General features: G+C 38.6%; 1 protein-coding gene and 1 pseudogene across 4 annotated transcripts in view; one reads left to right on the plus strand and one right to left on the minus strand.

The window, feature by feature from the left end:
* The window catches only part of WDPCP (WD repeat containing planar cell polarity effector), a 487280-nt gene that overhangs the window by 15720 nt on the left and 450584 nt on the right, over positions 1-20976 (plus strand). The gene's annotated exons all lie outside the window — the stretch shown is intronic.
* Positions 13581-15000, minus strand: LOC132022353 (olfactory receptor 9Q2-like; annotated as a pseudogene).

Here is a 20976-nt window from a genome sequence, read left to right on the forward strand (position 1 = left end):
TTGAAAGACAAAAGGATCCTGGGAAAAAGGCCATGAATTCTTTGTGTTGTTTTCCCTTAGCTCTGGAGTTCTGTAGTTCTCATTGATTAGTGAACTTGGTCTTGGCTGGATGTTCTTGCTGATCTTCTGGGTTGCGGGGCCTGTTTCAGTGATTCTCAAATGTCTTTGCCGGAGGCAATATTGCACCATCCTTGCCAGAGGCCAGGCTATGTAATCTGTTCAGGTTTGCTCTCAGTAGCTTTTGTTCCCTGAATGCTTTCGGTAGAGCCTTGGAGGACAGGAATCAGGATGGCAGCCTCCCAATCTCCAGCCAGGGGAACTGAGAGCTGGGGGCCCCATTCCTCAATTTGTCCTCAGAGAAAAGCAGCCAATCCCTCCCCTTTCCCTGGTCTATGGCTGCACTCCATGCTCACCAGGTTTGTGACAGAGCATTTCTATTTCTGGTGCATGGCCCTGTTTGGAGTCTCCAAACTGAGTAGATTCCTGTGGTGTGCTTCCATGATGCTCCTCCTGGAGGAGGAAGGTGAGTCTTCCCGGATCTGCCTCTTGAGGTGTCCGTGCTTGAAGTGCACGGTTTAAGGATCATGGTTTAACCCTGAGCTGAGAATGTACTCCTGAGCTCCATCTCTGTAGCTGGCTTCCCTGTTCCTATACCTGGGAGCTCTGACACACTCAGGTACCCCTGGTCTTTCTGTGACACTGCAGGTCCTGAGACCACACTGTCCCTTCAAGGGCTCCACCCCTCCTTCTCTGGAGTGAGGTCCCTCAGTGGAGCAGACTTCTAAAAGTTCCAATTTTGTGCTCTGCGGCTCTCTTACTTGCCCGGACGTGGCCCCTCACCCTGTGGCCTATCTTCTGGTGGTTTCGGATTCACTTCTCTGCATGTCCTACCTTCTGGAAAGTGGTGGATTTTCTGTTCCTAGAATTGCTGCTCTTCTTTTTCTTCTATCTTCTGTTGAGTTTGTAGGTATTCAGAATGTTTTGATAACTATCTAGCTGAACTCCTGGGTCTCCTACTCCTCTGCCATCTTGCTTTAGGGAGTAATCTTATAAGTTTGCTTTTGGTTTAAGTATATGCATGTTTAGAAATATGTGTTTTACATGCCATCTATGTAATTAATAAAGAGTCATGGTATATAATAGTGTAATTAAAAACAGGATCTTTTATTTTTATTTTTATTTTTTTGTTTTTTAAAGATATTATTTCTTTGGGAGACAGAGCGAGAGAGCACAAGGTGGAGGGTAGTAGCAGAGGGAAAGGGAGAATTAGGCTCCCAGCTGAGCAGATCCCAGAACCCTGGGATCATGACAAAACCTAAGGCAGACACTTAACCAACTGAGCCACCCAGGCACCCCCAAAACAGGATCTTTTAAAAACCAATATTAAGACTTGTTAAATAGATCAGAGACCAAATTATTATAAAGTTTTGTTTTCTTTTCTTTTCTTTCTTTCTTTCTTTCTTTCTTTCTTTCTTTTTACTATGGTAAAATACATATAAGAGTTACCATCTTAGCTATTTTTAAGTATAGAATTCAGTGGTATTAAATGTCATAATTTTGGGCAGTCACCACCATCATCCATCCCCATAACCCTTTCATCTTGTAAAGTTGAAATTCTATGCCTATTAAACAATAATTCTCCACTTTCCCCTCCCTCCAGCCCATGGCGATCACTATTACAGTTTCTGTCTTTGTGATTTTGACTGTTCCACGTACCTGTATAAGGCAAATCACATAGTTTTTGACTTTTTGTTACTGGTTTATTTCACTAAGCATAATGTCCTCAAGGCTTATTCATGCTGTAGCATATTGCAGAGTTTTCTTCTTTTTAAAGGTAGGCTGATTTACCACTCACTATATGCATATGCCACATTGTGCTTATCCATTCATTTGTGGCCACTTGGGTTGCTTCTATGGTTGTGAATGGTGTTGCTATAAACATGGGTGTACAAATACCTTTTTGAGACCCTGCTTTCAATTCTTTTAGGTAAATACTTGGAAGTGGAATTGTTGGATCATATGGTAATTGTTTTTAATTTTTTAAGAAACCATCATTTTGCTTTCCGTTTTATATTCCTATCAATATTCATGAGGGTTCTGATTTCTCCACATCATTGCCAACGTATATTTTCTGTTTTTTTTTTTGATAGTAGGCCATTCTAATGGGTATGAAATTATACTTTATTGTAGTTGTGATTTGCATTTCCCAAATGACTAGTGATTTGAGCATCTTTTCATGTGCTTATTGGCCATTCATGTATTTTCTTTGGAGAAATTTCTACTAAAGTCTTGGCCCATTTTTGAATTGGATTTTTTTTTTTAATCTTATTTTCTTAAGTAAGCATTATGCCCATCATGTGCCTTGAACTTATAACCCCAAGACCAAGAGTCACATGCTCTACCAGTTTAGTCAGCGAGGTGCCTCATTTGTTTTTGTTTTTGTTGAGCTTTAGAATTTATAGATTCTAGATGGTAGTGTCTTACCAGATATATGAATGGCAAATATTTTCACACATTTTGTGGGTTGTCATTTACTCTCTGGATAGTATCTTTTTTCTTATAATTTTTTTTTCTTATAACGCTTTTCAGGTATTTGTGATTATTCATCTTTAATACTAAATTAAAATTACACCAGTGATAGTTCCTTAAAGGTTATTTGCAAAATGGAACCTGAAACCATATCATTGAATATTTCCTATTTGATTACATAAAAAAATCTATAGACATTTCTTGCACATGAAATGGCTTTTGTATGAATGCATGGCTTTTTAGGTAATTCATTGTTTCACTAGGGATAGTGTCTTTTGGATGTGAAAGATTTTAAAATTTTCATGTTGTCCCATTTGCCTATTTTTTTCTTTTTTTACTTAGACCTGGTGTCATATCCAAGAAACCATTACCAAATCTAATGTCACTAAGCTTTTGTCCTATATATTCTTTTAAGAATTATATTGTCAGTGTTCCTGGGTCACTCGGTCAGTTAAGCGTCTGCCTTCAGTTCAGGTCATGATCCCAGGGTCCCACATCAGCCTCCCTGTTCAGTAGGGAGTCTGCTCATTCCTCTCTTTCTTTGCCCCTCCCCTGATTTATGCTCTCTCTTACTCATTCTCTCAAATAAATAAATAAAATCTTTAAAAAAAAGAATTTTATTGTTGTAGGTCTTATACTTAGATCCTTGATCTATTTTGAGTTAATTTATATGTGATGTTAGGTAAAGGTCCAGCTTCATTTTTTTGCCTGCACATATCCAGTTTCTCCAGCATCATTTGTTGCAAAGACTCCTTTACCCATTGAATGATCTTATCACTCCTGTCAAAAGTCATTTGTCAGTGTTTATTTCTGGGCTTTCTATTCTATCCATTGGTCTATATATCTGTCTTTATGCCACTACCACACTATTTTAATTACTGTAGCTTTGTCATAAGTTTTGAAATGAAAAAGTATGAGGCCTCCAGTTTTGTGTTTTCTCTCTCTCTCCAATTATTTTGGCTCTTTGGAGGCCCTAGATATTGCATATGAATTTTAAGGTGAGTTTTTGTTTTGGTGCAGTATGTCTTTGGGATTGCATTGAATCTGTAGATTATTTTGGGATGTATTGACATTTTAACTAAACTAAATCTTTAAGTCTGTGAACATGAGATGTGTTTCCATTTATGTATGTCATATTTAGTTTTTCTTAGTGCTGTTTTGTAGTTTTCATTGAACAAGTCTTTCACCTCCTTGTTTAAAAAGTTAATTCCTAAGTACTTTATTGTTTTTGATGCTGTTGTAAATGGAATTGATTTTATAATTTCCTTTTCAGATTTTTCATTGTTGGTATATAGAAATGTAACTGATGTTTATTTTTTGACTTTGTATCCTGCTAATTTGTTATTAGTTGTGACAGCTGTTTTGTGGAGTCTTTAGGGTTTTCTAAATATAAAATCATTGTACTTTTTCCTTTCCCATTTGTATGCCTTCTTTTTTTCCTTTTTCTTTTTTTTTCTTTTTTTTCCGAATTGTTCTAAGTATAACTTCTTGTACTATGTCAAATAGAAATGGTGAAAAGTCGGCATGTTGCCTTGTTCCTAAACTTAGAGGGGAAGCTCTAAGATTTTCTAAGCTTCTAAGTCTTTCACCATTGAGTATGATGTTTACTATGGGTTTTTCATATATGGCTTTTATATTATGTTGAGGTAGTTTTCTTCTATTTTTAATTTGGTGAGTGTTATTATCATAAAAAGAATGTTGAATTTTGTAAACTGTTTTTTTCTTCAATTGAGATGATCATGTGCTTTTTCTTTCATCTTGTTGATGTTTGTATTAAAATAATTGATTTGTTGAACCAACTTTATATTAATCCACTTGGTCATGGTGTTATCTTCTTAACATGATGCTGAATTCTGTTTCTACCATTTGTTGAGTATTTCTACATCTGTTCATAAGAGATATTGATCTGTAATTTTCTTAGAGTGTGTTTGTCTCTTTTTGGTATTAGTGTTATGCTGGTCTCTTAGAAAGAGTTTGAAAGTGTTCCCTTTTCTTCAATTTTTTGGATAAGTTTGAGAGGAATTGATTAATTTTTCTTTAAATATTTGGTGAATTCACCTGCGACAGCTGCAGGACTTCTCTTTATTGGGAGATTTTTATTACTGATTTAATCTCCTTATTAATTATAGGTCTGTTCAGATTTTCTTTGTTTTCCTGATTTAGTCTTGGTAGATTCTGTGTTTCTATGAATTTGTCCATTTCATCTATGTTGTCCAGTTCTTTGGCATATATTTGTTCATTGTAGTTTCTTATAATCCTTTAATTTCTGTAGACTTAGTAGTGATATCTTTCCTTTCTTTTCTGATTTTGATTTTGAGTAATTCGAGTCTTCTCTCTTTTTTAAGTCTGTCTTGCTTAAAAGTTTGTCAGTTTGGTTGATCTTTTCAAAGAATCGGCTTTTTGTTTCATTGATTTTCTTTGCTGCTTTTCTATTTATTCATTTATCCCCGTTTAGTCTTTATTAGTTATTCCCTTCTGCTAGTTTTGGATTTAATTGTTCTCCTTTTTCTGGTTCCTTGAGTTGTAAAGTTAGTTTGCTGATTTGATATCTTTTTTTTTTTAATGTATACATGTATAGCTATAATTTCTCCCTTAGAATTGGTTTGCTATGTTCCATAATTTTTTTATGTTGTTTTTGTTTTTGTTTCTAAGTATTTTCTAAATTCTAGTTTGATATCTTCTTTGAAATATTGTTTACAAGTACATTCTTTAATTTCCACAATTTTGATATTTGTTATTGATTTCTAACTTCATTTTGTTGTGGCCAGAGAATAGGGTTTATATGATATCTTCTTAAATATATTGAGACTTAATTTATGGTATAATATATGGTGTGTCCTGGAAAATGCCCATGTGCACGTGAGAAGAATGTGTGTGCCACTGTCTTTGGGTAGAGTGTTCTATAATGTCTTTAGGATCTAGTTTGGTTTATTGTAATAGGTGGTCTGTTTCCTTAGTTATCTTCGGCCTGGCAGTTCTGTTCATTATTCTGAACTGAATATTGAAGTCTCCAACAATATTGTAGAGCTATTTATTTCTCTTTTAAGTTGTCATTTTTTGGCTTCATGTGTTTTTTTTTTTTTAATTTTTAATTTTTTATAAACATATATTTTTATCCCCAGGGGTACAAGTCTGTGAATCACCAGGTTTACACACTTCATAGCACTCATCAAAGCACATACCCTCCCCAGTGTCCATAATCCCACCCCCTTCTCCCAACCCCCCTCCCCCCAGCAACCCTCAGTTTGTTTTGTGAGATTAAGAGTCACTTATGGTTTGTCTCCCTCCTAATCCCATCTTGTTTCATTGATTCTTCTCCTACCCACTTAAGCCCCCATGTTGCATCACCACTTCCTCATATCAGGGAGATCATATGATAGTTGTCTTTCTCCGCTTGACTTATTTCGCTAAGCATGATACGCTCTAGTTCCATCCATGTTGTCGCAAAGGGCAAGATTTCATTTCTTTTGATGGCTGCATAGTATTCCATTGTGTATATATACCACATTTTCTTGATCCATTCATCCGTTGATGGACATCTAGGTTCTTTCCATAGTTTGGCTATTGTGGACATTGCTGCTATAAACATTCGGGTGCACGTGCCCCTTTGGATCACTATGTTTGTATCTTAAGGGTAAATACCCAATAGTGCAATTGCTGGGTCATAGGGCAGTTCTATTTTCAACATTTTGAGGAACCGCCATGCTGTTTTCCAGAGTGGCTGCACCAGCTTGCATTCCCACCAACAGTGTAGGAGGGTTCCCCTTTCTCCGCATCCTTGCCAGCATCTGTCATTTCGTGACTTGTTGATTTTAGCCATTCTTACTGGTGTGAGGTGATATCTCATTGTGGTTTTGATTTGTATTTCCCTGATGCTGAGTGATATGGAGCACTTTTTCATGTGTCTGTTGGCCATCTGGATGTCTTCTTGGCAGAAATGTCTGTTCATGTCCTCTGCCCATTTCGTGATTGGATTATTTGTTCTTTGGGTGTTGAGTTTGCTAAGTTCTTTATAGATTCTGGACACTAGTCCTTTATCTGATATGTCGTTTACAAATATCTTCTCCCATTCTGTCAGTTGTCTTTTGATTTTGTTCACTGTTTCCTTTGCTGTGCAAAAGCTTTGGATCTTGATGAAATCCCAATAGTTCATTTTTGCCCTTGCTTCCCTTGCCTTTTGCGTTGTTCCTAGGAAGATGTTGCTGCGGCTGAGGTCGAAGAGGTTGCTGCTTGTGTTCTCCTCAAAGATTTTGATGGATTCCTTTCGCACATTGAGGTCCTTCATCCATTTTGAGTCCATTTTTGTGTGTGGTGTAAGGAAATGGTCCAATTTCATTTTTCTGCATGTGGCTGTCCAATTTTCCCAGCACCATTTATTGAAGAGGCTGTCTTTTTTCCATTGGACATTCTTTCCTGCTTTGTCAAAGATTAGTTGACCATAGAGTTGAGGGTCTATTTCTGGGCTCTCTATTCTGTTCCATTGATCTATGTGTCTGTTTTTGTGCCAGTACCATGCTGTCTTGATGATGACAGCTTTGTAATAGAGCTTGAAGTCCGGAATTGTGATGCCACCAACGTTGGCTTTCTTTTTCAATATCCCTTGGCTATTCGAGGTCTTTTCTGGTTCCATATAAATTTTAGAATTATTTGTTCCAAAAGATGGATGGTACTTTGATAGGAATTGCATTAAATGTGTAGATTGCTTTAGGTAGCATAGACATTTTCACAATATTTGTTCTTCCAATCCAGGAGCATGGAACATTTTTCCATTTCTTTGTGTCTTCCTCAGTTTCTTTCATGAGTACTTTATAGTTTTCTGAGTATAGATTCTGTGTCTCTTTGGTTAGGTTTATTCCTAGGTATCTTATGGTTTTGGGTGCAGTTGTAAATGTGATTGACTCCTTAATTTCTCTTTTTTCTGTCTTGCTGTTGGTGTAGAGAAATGCAACTGATTTCTGTGCATTGATTTTATATCCCGACACTTTACTGAATTCCTGTATAAGTTCTAGCAGTTTTGGAGTGGAGTCTTTTGGGTTTTCCACATATAGTATCACATCTTCTGCGAAGAGTGATAATTTGACTTCTTCTTTGCCGATTTGGATGCCTTTAATTTCCTTTTGTTGTCTGATTGCTGAGGCTAGGACCTCTAGTACTATGTTGAATAGCAGTGGTGATAATGGACATCCCTGCCGTGTTCCTGACCTTAGCGGAAAAGCTTTCAGTTTTTCTCCATTGAGAATGATATTTGCAGTGGGTTTTTCATAGATGGCTTTGATGATATTGAGGTATGTGCCCTCTATCCCTACACTTTGAAGAGTTTTGATCAGGAAGGGATGCTGTACTTTGTCAAATGCTTTTTCAGCATCAATTGAGAGTATCATATGGTTCTTGTTCTTTCTTTTATTGATGTGTTGTATCACATTGATTGATTTGTGGATGTTGAACCAACCTTGCAGCCCTGGAATAAATCCACTTGGTCGTGGTGAATAATCTTTTTAATGTACTGTTGAATCCTATTAGCTAGTATTTTGTTGAGTATTTTCGCATCTGTGTTCATCAAGGATATTGGTCTATAGCTCTCTTTTTTGATGGGATCCTTGTCTGGTTTTGAGATCAAAGTGATGCTGGCCTCATAAAATGAGTTTGGAAGTTTTCCTTCCATTTCTATTTTTTGGAACAGTTTCAGGAGAATAGGAATTAGTTCTTCTTTAAATGTTTGGTAGAATTCCCCCGGGAAGCCGTCTGACCCTGGGCTTTTGTTTGTTTGGAGATTTTTAATGACTGTTTCAATCTCCTTACTGGTTATGGGTCTGTTCAGGCTTTCTATTTCTTCCTGGTTCAGTTGTGGTAGTTTATATGTTTCTAGGAATGCATCCATTTCTTCCAGATTGTCAAATTCATTGGTGTAGAGTTGCTCATAGTATGTTCTTATAATTGCCTGTATTTCCTTGGTGTTAGTTGTGATCTCTCCTCTTTCCTTCAAGATTTTATTTATTTGGGTCCTTTCTCTTTTCTTTTTGATAAGTCTGGCCAGGGTTTATCAATTTTATTAATTCTTTCAAAGAACCAGCTCCTAGTTTCGTTGATTTGTTCTATTGTTTTTTTTTTGTTGTTGTTGTTGTTTCTATTTCATTGATTTCTGCTCTGATCTTTATGATTTCTCTTCTCCTGCTGGGCTTAGGGTTTCTTTCTTGTTCTTTCTCCAGCTCCTTTAGGTGTAGGGTTAGGTTGTGTACCTGAGACCTTTCTTGTTTCTTGAGAAAGGCTTGTACCGCTATATATTTTCCTCTCAGGCCTGCCTTTGTTGTGTCCCACAGATTTTGAACCGTTGTATTTTCATGATCATTTGTTTCCATGATTTTTTTTTAATACTTCTTTAATTTCCTGGTTGACTCATTCATTCTTTAGAAGGATGCTGTTTAGTCTCCATGTATTTGGGTTCTTTTCAAACTTCCTTTTGTGGTTGAGATCTAGCTTTAGAGCATTGTGGTCTGAAAATATGCAGGGAATGATCCCAATCTTTTGATACCGGTTGAGTCCTGATTTAGGACCGAGGACGTGATCTATTCTGGAGAATGTTCCATGTGCACTAGAGAAGAATGTGTATTCTGTTGCTTTGGGATGAAATGTTCTGAATATATCTGTGGTGTCCATCTGGTCCAGTGTGTCGTTTAAGGCCTTTATTTCCTTGCTGATCTTTTGCTTGGATGATCTGTCCATTTCAGTGAGGGGAGTGTTAAAGTCCCCTACTATTATTGTATTATTGTTGATGTGTTTCTTTGATTTTGTTATTAATTGGTTTATATAGTTGGCTGCTCCCACGTTGGGAGCATAGATATTTAAAATTGTTAAATCTTCTTGTTGGACAGACCCTTTGAGTATGATATAGTGTCCTTCCTCATCTCTTATTATAGTCTTTAGCTTAAAATCTAATTGATCTGATATAAGGATTGCCACTCCTGCTTTCTTCTGATGTCCATTAGCATGGTAAATTCTTTTCCACCCCCTCAATTTAAATCTGGAGGTGTCTTCAGGCTTAAAATGAGTTTCTTGGAGGCAACATATAGATGGTTTTTTTTTTTTTTATCCATTCTGATACCCTGTGTCTTTTGACAGGGGCACTTAGCCCATTAACATTCAGGGTAACTATTGAGAGATATGAATTTAGTGCCACTGTATTGCCTGTAAGGTGACTGTTACTGTATATGGTCTCTGTTCCTTTCTGATCTACCACTTGTAGGCTCTCTCTTTGCTTAGAGGACCCCTTTCAATATTTCCTGTAGAGCTCGTTTGGTGTTTGCAAATTCTTTCAGTTTTTGTTTGTCCTGGAAACTTTTAATCTCTCCTTCTATTTTCAATGATAGCCTAGCTGGATATAGTATTCGTGGCTGCATGTTTTTCTCACTTAGTGCTCTGAAAATATCATGCCAGCTCTTTCTGGCCTGCCAGGTCTCTGTGGATAAGTCAGCTGCCAATCTAATATTTTTACCGTTGTATGTTACAGACTTCTTTTCCCGGGCTGCTTTCAGGATTTTCTCTTTGTCAGTAAGACTTGTAAATTTTACTATTAGGTGTCGGGGTGTGGGCCTATTCTTATTGATTTTGAGGGGCGTTCTCTGAACCTCCTGAATTTTGATGCTCTTTCCCTTTGCCATATTAGGGAAATTCTCCCCAATAATTCTCTCCAGTATACCTTCTGCTCCCCTCTCTCTTTCTTCTTCTTCTGGAGTCTCAATTATTCTAATGTTGTTTCGTCTTATGGTGTCACTTATCTCTCGAATTCTCCCCTCGTGGTCCAGTAGCTGTTTGTCCCTCTTTTGATCAGCTTCTTTATTCTCTGTCATTTGGTCTTCTATATCACTAATTCTTTCTTCTGCCTCATTTATCCTAGCAGTGAGAGCCTCCATTTTTGATTGCACCTCATTAATAGCTTTTTTGATTTCACCTTGGTTAGATTTTAGTTCTTTTATTTCTCCAGAAAGGGCTTTTATATCTCTCGAGAGGGTTTCTCTAATATCGTCCATGCCTTTTTTGAGCCCGGCTAGAACCTTGAGAATTGTCATTCTGAACTCTAGATCTGACATATTACCAATGTCTGTATGGATTAGGTCCCTAGCCTTCGGTACTGCCTCTTGTTCTTTTTTTTGTGTTGAATTTTTCCGTCTTGTCATTTTGTCCAGATAAGAGTATATGAAGGAGCAAGTAAAATACTAAAAGGGTGGCAACAACTCCAGGAAAATATGCTTTTACCAAATTAGAAGAGATCCCAAATAGTGAGCGGGGAGAAAGGGGATAAAAAGAGGTTCAAAAAGGAAGAAAGAAAAAAAAAGAAAAAAGAAAGAAATAGCAAAGAATTAATAAAAAAGAAAACACATTAGAAAAATATAAAAAAGAAAAAAATATATATATATTAGATAAACTAGTTAAAAAACGTTAAAAAAGAAAAAGGTAAAAGTTAAAAAAAAATTTTTACCCGAAGGCGAGCAAAAAACAAAAAATGAAAAAGAAAAAAATTAAATTAACTGCAAGACTAAAAAAAATCACAGGGAAAAATCCATGAGTTCCGTGCTTGGCTTTCTCCTCCTCCGGAATTCTGCTGCTCTCCTTGGTATTGAGACCGCACTCCTTGGTATGTGAAGTTGGCCTTGGCTGGATTTCTTGTTGATCTTCTGGGGGAGGGTCCTGTTGTAGTGATTCTCAAGTGTCTTTGCCCCAGGCGGAATTGCACCACCCTTCCCCAGGGCCGGGGTGAGTAATCCGCTCGGGTTTGCTTTCAGGAGCTTTTGTTCCCTGAGCGCTTTCCGTAGAGTTCTGCAGGACGGGAACGAAATGGCGGCCTCCTGGTCTCCGGCCCGGAGGAGCCCAGAGCCCAGGGCCCCACTCCTCAGTGTGCCCTCAGAGAACAGTGCCCAGTCACTCCCGTCTGCCTGACCTCCGGCCACGCTCCGAGCTCACCGCCTGCGGCCGGTTCAACGTAACACCGAGCTGTGAGCTTACTGTCGGCTCTGTCTCTGTAGCTGGCTTTCCCGTTCCAGTACCCGCAAGCTCTGCGACACTCAGACACCCCCGATCCTTCTGTGACTCTGCAGGACCTGAGGCCACGCTGACCCCGCGTGGGATCCGCCCCGGGAAGCCTCTGGAGCGATGTCCCTCAGCGGAACAGACTTTTAAAAGTCCTGATTTTGTGCGCGGTTGCTCTGCCGCTTGCCAGGTACCGGCCCCTCTCCGCGGGGTCTATCTTCCCGTCGCTTTGGATTCACTTCTCCGCGGGTCCTACCTTTCAGAAAGTAGTTGTTTTTCTGTTTCCAGAATTGCTGTTCTTCTTCTCTTCGATCTGCCGATGGATTTTCAGGTGTTTGCAATCTTTAGATAAGCTATCTAGCTGATCTCCGTCTAGCTGAAGTAGTCTCAGCCTGCTACTTCTCCGCCATCTTGACTCCTCCCTGGCTTCATGTGTTTTGAACATTTTGTGTCTTTGTGTCTTAAGTGGGTCTCCTGAAGACAGCATATAGTTGGGGCATATTTTTTTTTCTTCTTAAAGATTTATTTATTTGACAGAGAGAGAGATCACAAGTAGGCAGAGAAGCAGGCACAGAGAGAGAGGGAGAAGCAGGTTCCCTGCCGAGCAGAGAGCCTGCCATGGGGCTCGATCCCAGGACCCTGAGATCATGACCTGAGCCGAAGGCAGAGGCTTAACCCACTGAGTCACTCAGGCGTGGGGCATATATTTTTTATCCATTCTTTTAATCTCTGTCTTTGGAGAGTTTTATACATTTACATATGAAATAGTGATAAGGAGAGATTTTTATCATTGTGCTATTTCTTTTCTGTATGTCCTATAGACTTTTGGTTCCTCATTTCCTTCATTGCTGTATCTTTTATGCTTAGTTGATTTTTTTGGTGTGGTAAAATTTAAATTCCTTTCTCATTTTCTTTTGTGTATATTCTATAGTTAATTTCTTTGGGGTTACCATGAGGAATACATTTCACATCCTAAAGTCATAATACTCTAATCTAAATTTACATCGGTTTTAGTAACATACAGAAGCTCTATTTCTTTACATCTGTAGCCCCACCCTTTTGGTTGTTGATACCACATTTTGTTCCCCCAAACAATTCTTCTAAATGCATTAGCCCCGTGGCACCTGAGTGGCTCAGTCTTTAAGCATCTGCCTTTGGCTCAGGTCCTGATCCCAGGGTCCTAGGATTGAGCCCCGCGTTGGGCTCCCTGCTTGGTGGGATGCCTGCTTCTCCCTCTCCTACTCCCCAAGCTTGTGTTCCCTCTCTTGCTGTGTCTCTCTCTGTCAAATAAATGAGTAAATAAATAAAATCTTTAAATGCATTAGTCTCTTAAGTTATGTAAAAAACGATATTTGGAGTTACAAACCTGTTACAATAATACTGATTTTTATACTAATAATAGCTTTTTTTCGTTTAAATGAATTAGTCTCTTAAATCAAGTAGAAAACAAAAAGTGCAGTTACAGAACATTGTTATGTAATATCGGCTTTTATAATTGCTCATGTATTGACCTTTATTGACATCTTTATTTCTCCATATGGCTTTAAATTGCTGTCTAGTCTCTTTTTATTTCACTTTGCAGGACTCTCTTAAACTTTTCTTGCAAGGCAAGTCTAGGAATCATGAATACCCTCAACTCTTGTTTGTCTGGGAATATCTTAATTTCTCTTCCACCTTTGAAAGACAGTTTTGCCAGATACAGGATTCTTGCTTGTCAGTTTTTCTAATTAGCACTTTGAATACATTGAAGACAATACATTGTCTTCTAGCCTCCAAAGTTTGTTTGATTTTTGCTTTCTCTCATGTAATTTACTTTCTAGTTGTGAGATTTAAACAGTATCAAATATATAGCACATAGTACAATAGATAGTGACACGTATTACATAGAATAATAAATTAGGAAGTGGAGTGGGAAATTTCTGTGCAATTTTTGGTAGAGTTGCCTGGGAAAGTCTCCCCAAGTAGGTGATATTTGAGGCTAGACAGAAAGGACAGAGAAACTAAGGAATGAGTATTTGGCAAGAGTCCATCTAGGGCCTTCCAAAAGGTTTTGACCTGCTCAGGACTTTCATAAATGCCTCCTTTACTTCCTTATTCCTTAGGCTATTAGATGAAGGGGTTAAGCATGGGGGTCACCACTGTGTAGAGCACTGATGCGACTTTGTCTTTCTCTGGGGACTGGCTCGATTTACTTCAAAGGTACATGAAGATGAAGGTGTTGAAGCCGTAAGGTGGGAGACACAGGTAGAGAAGGTCTTGGCCTGGCCTCCTGCAGAGGAGATCTGCATGATGGTCCTTATAATAAACAGGTAGGACACCAAGATCACCATTACACAAACAGGCATGACGAAGAGGGCCAACACAATAATGACCGCCTCCTGGGTTTAGCTCTCCCCATAAGTCAGCTTTAACAAAGGGGGGGGAGGTCACAGAAAACAAAGTTGATCTCATTGTTTCCACAGAAGGAGAGGGTGAAAGCTGTGACCCTTTGAACAATGATATTGGAGAGGGGCACATGGGTGGCTCCGTGCATTAAGCCTCTGCCTTTAGGTCAGGTTGTGATCTCAGGGTCCTGAGATTGAGCCTGCGTCAGGCTCCCGCCTGTTTCTCCTCTCTCTGCCTGCCTCACTGCCTGCCTCTCTGCCTACTTATGATCTCTCTCTGTCAAATAAATAAATAAAATCTTAAAAAAAAAAAAAGATATTGGAGGGAGAAACCAGCGCTGTAAGCCCCAGCCACTAATTCCTGGTGGGACTTCTCAGTTACGGTGGTAACATAAGGCAGGGATCAGCACATGGCTACAGAGTAGTCATAGGCCATGATGGCCAGGAGGTAGCAGTTAATAGAAGCGAAGAAGTTGAAGAGGAAGAACTGAGCAGTGCAGTGGGTGTAGGACAGCACTGCCCTGTGCTCTAGCAGCATGGCCAATATCTGGGACATGATGGTGGAGGAGTAGCAGATGTCTATGAAGGAGAGGGTGCCAGGGAAGAAGTATATCGAGGTGTATAGCTGGCCATCCACGTGGATCAGGAGGACAATTCTTGTGATCCCCAGTAGAGTGAGTAGATAGAAGCTCAAAAATGCCAGGAAGAGAAAGCCGCACTCAGAATGCTCACTAAGAACTCTGTCACTGTGCTGCCTTTCTTCCCAGCCAAGTATCTGGCAGTTCACCTGGGAGGACTGGGTGGTTCAGTCAGTTAAGCGTCAAGTCTTGATTTTGGTTCAGGTCATGATCTCAGCTGTGGGAGATTGAGCCCTACATCCACTCTGCACTGGGATGGAGTCTGCCCAGTGTTCTTTTTCTTCCTCTGCCCCTCCCCCACCTCTCTCCTTCTCGTCATTGTGGGCTTCTTGATGAGGTCTTCCTTCTTAGTTGCATCCAGCAAAATGTTGCAGGATTTATTTTCCTTTGGTGCCTGTGGTTCTTGGTCATACCACTCCAGAGTCCATTGTGCTAATCATTACACCATGGAATCCCTCCTGGTCATACCACTCCAAAGAATAAAGAGGTAGACCAGACAAAGAGGGGTGGGCAGCAAAGCGAAATTTATTGAGTGATAATACAAAATTCTCAAAGAGGTGGAGGGACCTGAAAGGGTTACCCTGGCCTCCAAAGTTTCTGATGAGAAATATATATATGTAATCTTATGGAGGATTCCTCATATGTGATGACTCACTGTCTTGCTGCTTTCAAGATTTTCTGTATTTTCAAAGTTTGATCATAATGTGTGTCTGTTTGATCTCTTTGAATTCATCGTGGAGTTTGTTGAACTTCTTGGAAGTTTATTTCATGTCTTTTTTTTTTTTTCCCTTCCCTAATTTGGGAAGTTCTTGGCCATTATTTCTTCAAATGTTTTCTTTTATTTTCTGCTTCTGGAACTCCTGTGATGCACATGTTGGTTTGATTGATGGTATCCACTGGTCCCTTAAGTTCTTTTCACTTCAGGTTTGTTTTTTCTTCCTGAGCCTCAGTAATTTCCATTGTTCTATTTTCAAGGTCACTGATTTCTTTATTCTCCATCCTCAGGTTGGCCTTTGAATCCATCTAATGAGTTTTTATTACAGTTACTGTCCTTCACCTCTTTAATTTATTTTTAGTTTATTTTAGGTTTTCTGTTTCTTTATTGATATTTCCATTTTTTTCATACATCATTTTCACTTTGGCTACATCTTTGATTCTTTAAGACAGTTGTTTTAAAGCCTTTTGTCTAGTATATCTGCCATTAGGTTTTTCAGGAACAGTTTCTCAGTTTCTTTCCATTGAGTGGGCTATACTCTGCTGTTTCTTTGTAAGCCTTTTAATTTTGTTGTTTTTGAACACCAGACATTTAAATCTAATAATATGGTAACTCTGGAAACTGAATTCTCTGCTTTCCCCAGGGTTTGCTGTACTGAGGATAAGACTAAAGTATAATGTCTGCTCAGGTCTTTTGTGAACTTTTCTCTGGGCATGCTTTTTCTCTGGGCATCGCTTTCTAGTTTTCCTTGTATATGTAGTGAGTAAGAGTAAGTAAGTAAGAGTGTCTTACTCTTTAATGCATGACTTCTCAAAGAGGAAAAAGGCAAAAAATGAAGAGGGAAAAACTGGGCACTGGCCCTTTACATCCTTGAGAATTCAGTTCAGCAGAGAGGATGGGGCTTGCAACAATGAAGGGGGGGGTACAACAAGAATGGCTGTCTACTTTTTTGCACTTTGTGAGCAGAAGCAGTAACCAGTTATCAATATTTGAAGGATAGAGTTCTTTTAATTCCATCTATGTCCAGGAGGTGATGATCATGCTGCTCTAGGAACACATGCACAGCTATCCACTGGCTGCTCCTGTGCTGAAAGTTGAAATTGACTGAAGCTAACATATTTGCCCATTCAGGTCTTCTGGAAGTTGCAAGTTTTCATCTGACTCCAGACATCCAAAATAGTTACACAGGACATATTTTGCCAGTGTAATTGTTGCCTAGGTAGAGACTAGGTAGAGAGAGACGTTCCTGGTGTTTCTCCTAGTCTACCATCTTCCCATCTCCACATAAATATTTTTTTCTAATGGAAGGATTATACAGATCTAAATAGTTACTAGTAGCTACTAAAAAAGTTTGGGGTGTATTCTTTTTTAAATGCAAGAATAGTATTAGGTATCTGGAAATTACTTGGTTTAGGTGACATGCAAAATGGTTTCTGCAAATATTCTCAATGGCTTCTAAGGTGAATATGGAGTATTTTTAAAAATTTGTTTTAAATGGGACGCCTGGGTGGCTCAGTTGGTTGGACGACTGCCTTCGGCTCAGGTCATGATCCTGGATTCCTGGGATCGAGTCCCGCATCGGGCTCCCAGCTCCACGGGGAGTCTGCTTCTCCCTCTGACCTTCTCCTCGCTCATGCTCTCTCTCGCTGTCTCTCTCTCAAATAAATAAATAAAATATTTAAAAAAAAATTTGTTTTAAAATATTTGAGAGGAAGAGAGAAAGCACATGCGGGTGCACAAGAGCAGGGTAGGAGCAGAGGGAGAGAGACAAGCAGACTCCCCACTGAGTACAGAGCCAACTTGGTGCTCAATCCCAGGATCCTGAGATCATGACCTGAGCCATAGTCAAATATTTAGCTACCAAGACACCCCCAGAGTATTTTTAAAAATGATTATTATATTCACTTTGGCAGGTCTTAAACATAGCAATTCCAAAATCAACTTTAGTTGTAGAAGAAATAAAAGTGCTTGTAATTTAAGTTAAAATTGTAGTTACAATGGTAGCTTCTTTATTACTATTTATTTATATTTTACACATACAAAATTTATACACATCCCAGCATATTTAACTATAAAAAATATATATATATCTTTAAATATATTTTTTAAAGATTTTACTATTTGTTAGAGAGAGAGAGAGAGAGTGTGTGCACACCCAAACGGTGGATTGGCAGGTAGAGGGAGAAGCTGGCTTCCTGCCGAGCAGGAATCATGACCTGGGATCATGACCTGAGCCTAAAGCCAGATGAGCCATCCAGGTGTCCCTAACTATAAAATATTTGACTAGATTTTCAGGAATGGTGAAGTACAGGATTTTTTAACAGGGTGAAACTTACGGTCTTATGATTATCATATAATCAAGTTGTTGTGAGTGGTCAAGAGATAGAATTGACTGAACTATGTTGCTAGGACCTCTTCTTAACTTCATGTAAAACAAGATAAACTATATCAGGATTCTTTTTGATAAGTACTTGTTTCCAGGACTATGAGCTATCTAATCTTGAGATTTTTTTTTTCTTTTAAGTAGATATAATAGAATTTGTTTTTTAACTTTACTGCCTAGCTGTGTGATCTTGAACAAGTTTTTTTTTGTCTCTATAAGCCTCAGTTTATTAATAAAAGAGGGATAATAATGCAAAAATGATCATAAAGCCTGGAAATACAATGTAAAAATTCCACTTCTCTAGAGAGCCATTTCACTCAGGAGATGTACAGAAATGTTCATTAAGCAGTTTCTAAGAGCAAAACTCTACCCATTTGTCCATCAATAGGAGAATGAATGAATATATTGAAAATGAATGGACCATAACTACATACACTATCATGGATAGATACCAAAAATACAATGTTGAGTGTAAACAAACTATATAATATTTACCGTCAGACCCTATTTTTATAAAAATTTTAAATGTGTAAAAATACTATTTAAGGTTTCATACACATCTGGTAAAACCATATAGAACAGCAGAGGAATAATTAATTCAGAAGTCATGATAGTGGATAGTGGCTTCTTTGATGGAGAGTAGGAGAGGGTGTACTATGGCAAAGTATTGGTAATCTGCTTCTTAAGATGTATGGGTACATAGGTATTTGTTTATTCTTTTGTATATTTTTAATATTTATTACATATTTAAAATACTCATATACATGTGATCACACTTTTATAATATTTTTGAAAAATACATAATGCTTAGAGCTTTTTCTTTTATTATAAAATAACATCTTTCAAAAAGATTTGTCTGTCATAAATCTTCTACCCTAATAGACAAATTTATATTTCTGTAAATTCTATTCAGATTTTCTTTTCTTTTTTTTTTTTTAAGGTTTTTAAAATTATTTATTTGACAGATCACAAGTAGGCAGAGAGGCAGGCAGAGAGTGAGAGAGAAGGAAGCAGACTCCCCGCCGAGCAGAGAGCCCGATGCGGGGCTTGATCCCAGGACCCTGGGACCATGACCTGAGCTGAAGGCAGAGGTTTTTACCCACTGAGCCACCCAGGCGCCCTTCTTTTTTTTTTTTTTTTAAGATTTTATTTATTTATTTGACAAGGACTGAGATCACAAGTAGGCAGAGATGCAGGCAGAGAGAGAGGGGGAAGCAGGCTCCCTGCTGAGCAGAGAGCCCAATGCGGGACTTGACCCCAGGACCCTGAGATCATGACCTGAGCCAAAGGCAGAGGCTTTAACCCACTGAGCCACCCAGGCGCCCCCCCTATTCAGATATTCAGGGTTAGATTTAAATTTGTCATCTTGCCATTTGATTTCTGTTTGTCCCATTTATTCTTTGTTCTCTCTTCCCTCCTTTTCTTCCTTCTTTTTGATTAATTCAAATTTTTTATGATTCTATTTTATCTCTTTTGACTTATCACTAATAAGTTTTATTATTTACATGACTGTTTTGAGGCTAATAGCATACATCTTTTTCTCATATCTACCTTAAAGTAGTGTTATACCACTTCACTTAGAGTATAAGAATATTCAGTAAGTTACTTGGATTTTTCCTTTCCTGACCATTGTGCTTTAATTGTTATCCACAAGTTTGAGCCACATGTTACATTGTTATTTTTGTTTAAACAGTCACCTTTAAGGAGATTTTAATAATAGGGTAAAGTAATATTTATTCATGTAGTTACCATTTTTATTTTTATTTTTTTTAATATTTTATTTATTTATTTGACAGAGGGAGAGAGATCACAAGTAGGCAGAGCAGCAGGCAGAGGGAGAGGGGGAAGCAGACTCCCTGCTGAGCCGAGAGCCCGATGTGGGGCTCGATCCCAGGACCCTGAGATCATGACCTGGGCCGAAGGCAGAGGTTTAACACACTGAGCCACCCAGGCCCCCCATGTAGTTACCATTTTTAGTAGTTTCATTGTATAGATCCATATTTCTAATATGTGATTTTTTTTTTCTGCCTAAAGGATTTTTTTTTCCCATCAACACTTTTTTTTTTTTAATTTTTATTCAGCATAACAGTACTCATTGTTTTTGCATGACACCCAGTGCTCCATGCAATCTGTGCCCTCTCTAATACTCACTACCTGGTTCCCCCAACCTCCCACCCTCCGCCCCTTCAAAACCCTCAGATTGTTTTTCAGAGACCATAGTCTCTCATGGTTTACCTCCCCTTCCAATTTCCCTAAACTCCCTTCTCCTCCATCTCCCCTTGTCCTCCATGCTATTTGTTATGCTCCACAAATAAGTGAAACCGTATGATAATTGACTCTCTCTGCTTGACTGATTTCACTCAGCATAATCTCTTCCAGTCCCGTCCATGTTGCTACAAAAGTTGGGTATTTATCCTTTCTGATGGAGGCATAATACTCCATAGTGTATATGGACCGTATCTTCCTTATCCATTCGTCCATTGAAGGGCATCTTGGTTCTTTCCACAGTTTGGTGACCATGGCCATTGCTGCTATAAACATTGGGGTACAGATGGCCCTTCTTTTCACTACATCTGTATCTTTGGGGTAAATACCCAGTAGTGTAATTGCAGGGTCATAGGGAAGTTCTATTTTTAATTTCTTGAGGAATCTCCACACTGTTCTCCAAAGAGGCTGCACGAACTTGCACTCCCACCAACAGTGGAAGAGGGTTCCCCTTTCTCCACATCCTCTCCAACACATGTTGTTTCCTGTCTTCCTAATTTTGGCCATTCTAACTGGTATAATGTGGTATCTCAATGTGGTTTTAATTTGAATCTCCCTGTTGGCTAGTGATGATGAACATTTTTTCATGTGTCTGATAGCCATTTATATGTCTTCACTGGAGAAGTCTCTGTTCATTTCTTCTGCCCATTTTTTTAAATATGATTGTCTGTTTTGTGTGTGTTGAGTTTGAGGAGTTCTTTATAGATCCTGGATATCAACCTTTTGTCTGTACTGTCATTTGCAAATATCTTCTCCCATTCCCTGGGTTGCCTCTATGTTTTGTTGACTGTTTCCTTTGCTGTGCAGAAGCTTTTGATTTTGATGAAGTCCTAAAAGTTTATCTTTGCTTTTGTTTCCTTTGCCTTTGGAGACCTATCTTGAAAGAAGTTGCTGTGGCTGATATCGAAGAGGTTACTGCCTATGTTCTCCTCTAGGATTCTGATGGATTCCTGTGTCACATTGAGGTCTTTTATCCATTTTGAGTTTATCTTTGTGTACGGTGTAAGAGAATGGTCGAGTTTCATTCTTCTACCTATAGCT

This window comes from Mustela nigripes, chromosome 7, assembly GCF_022355385.1.
Source record: "Mustela nigripes isolate SB6536 chromosome 7, MUSNIG.SB6536, whole genome shotgun sequence".
In the NCBI taxonomy this organism is placed as follows: Eukaryota; Metazoa; Chordata; class Mammalia; order Carnivora; family Mustelidae; genus Mustela; species Mustela nigripes.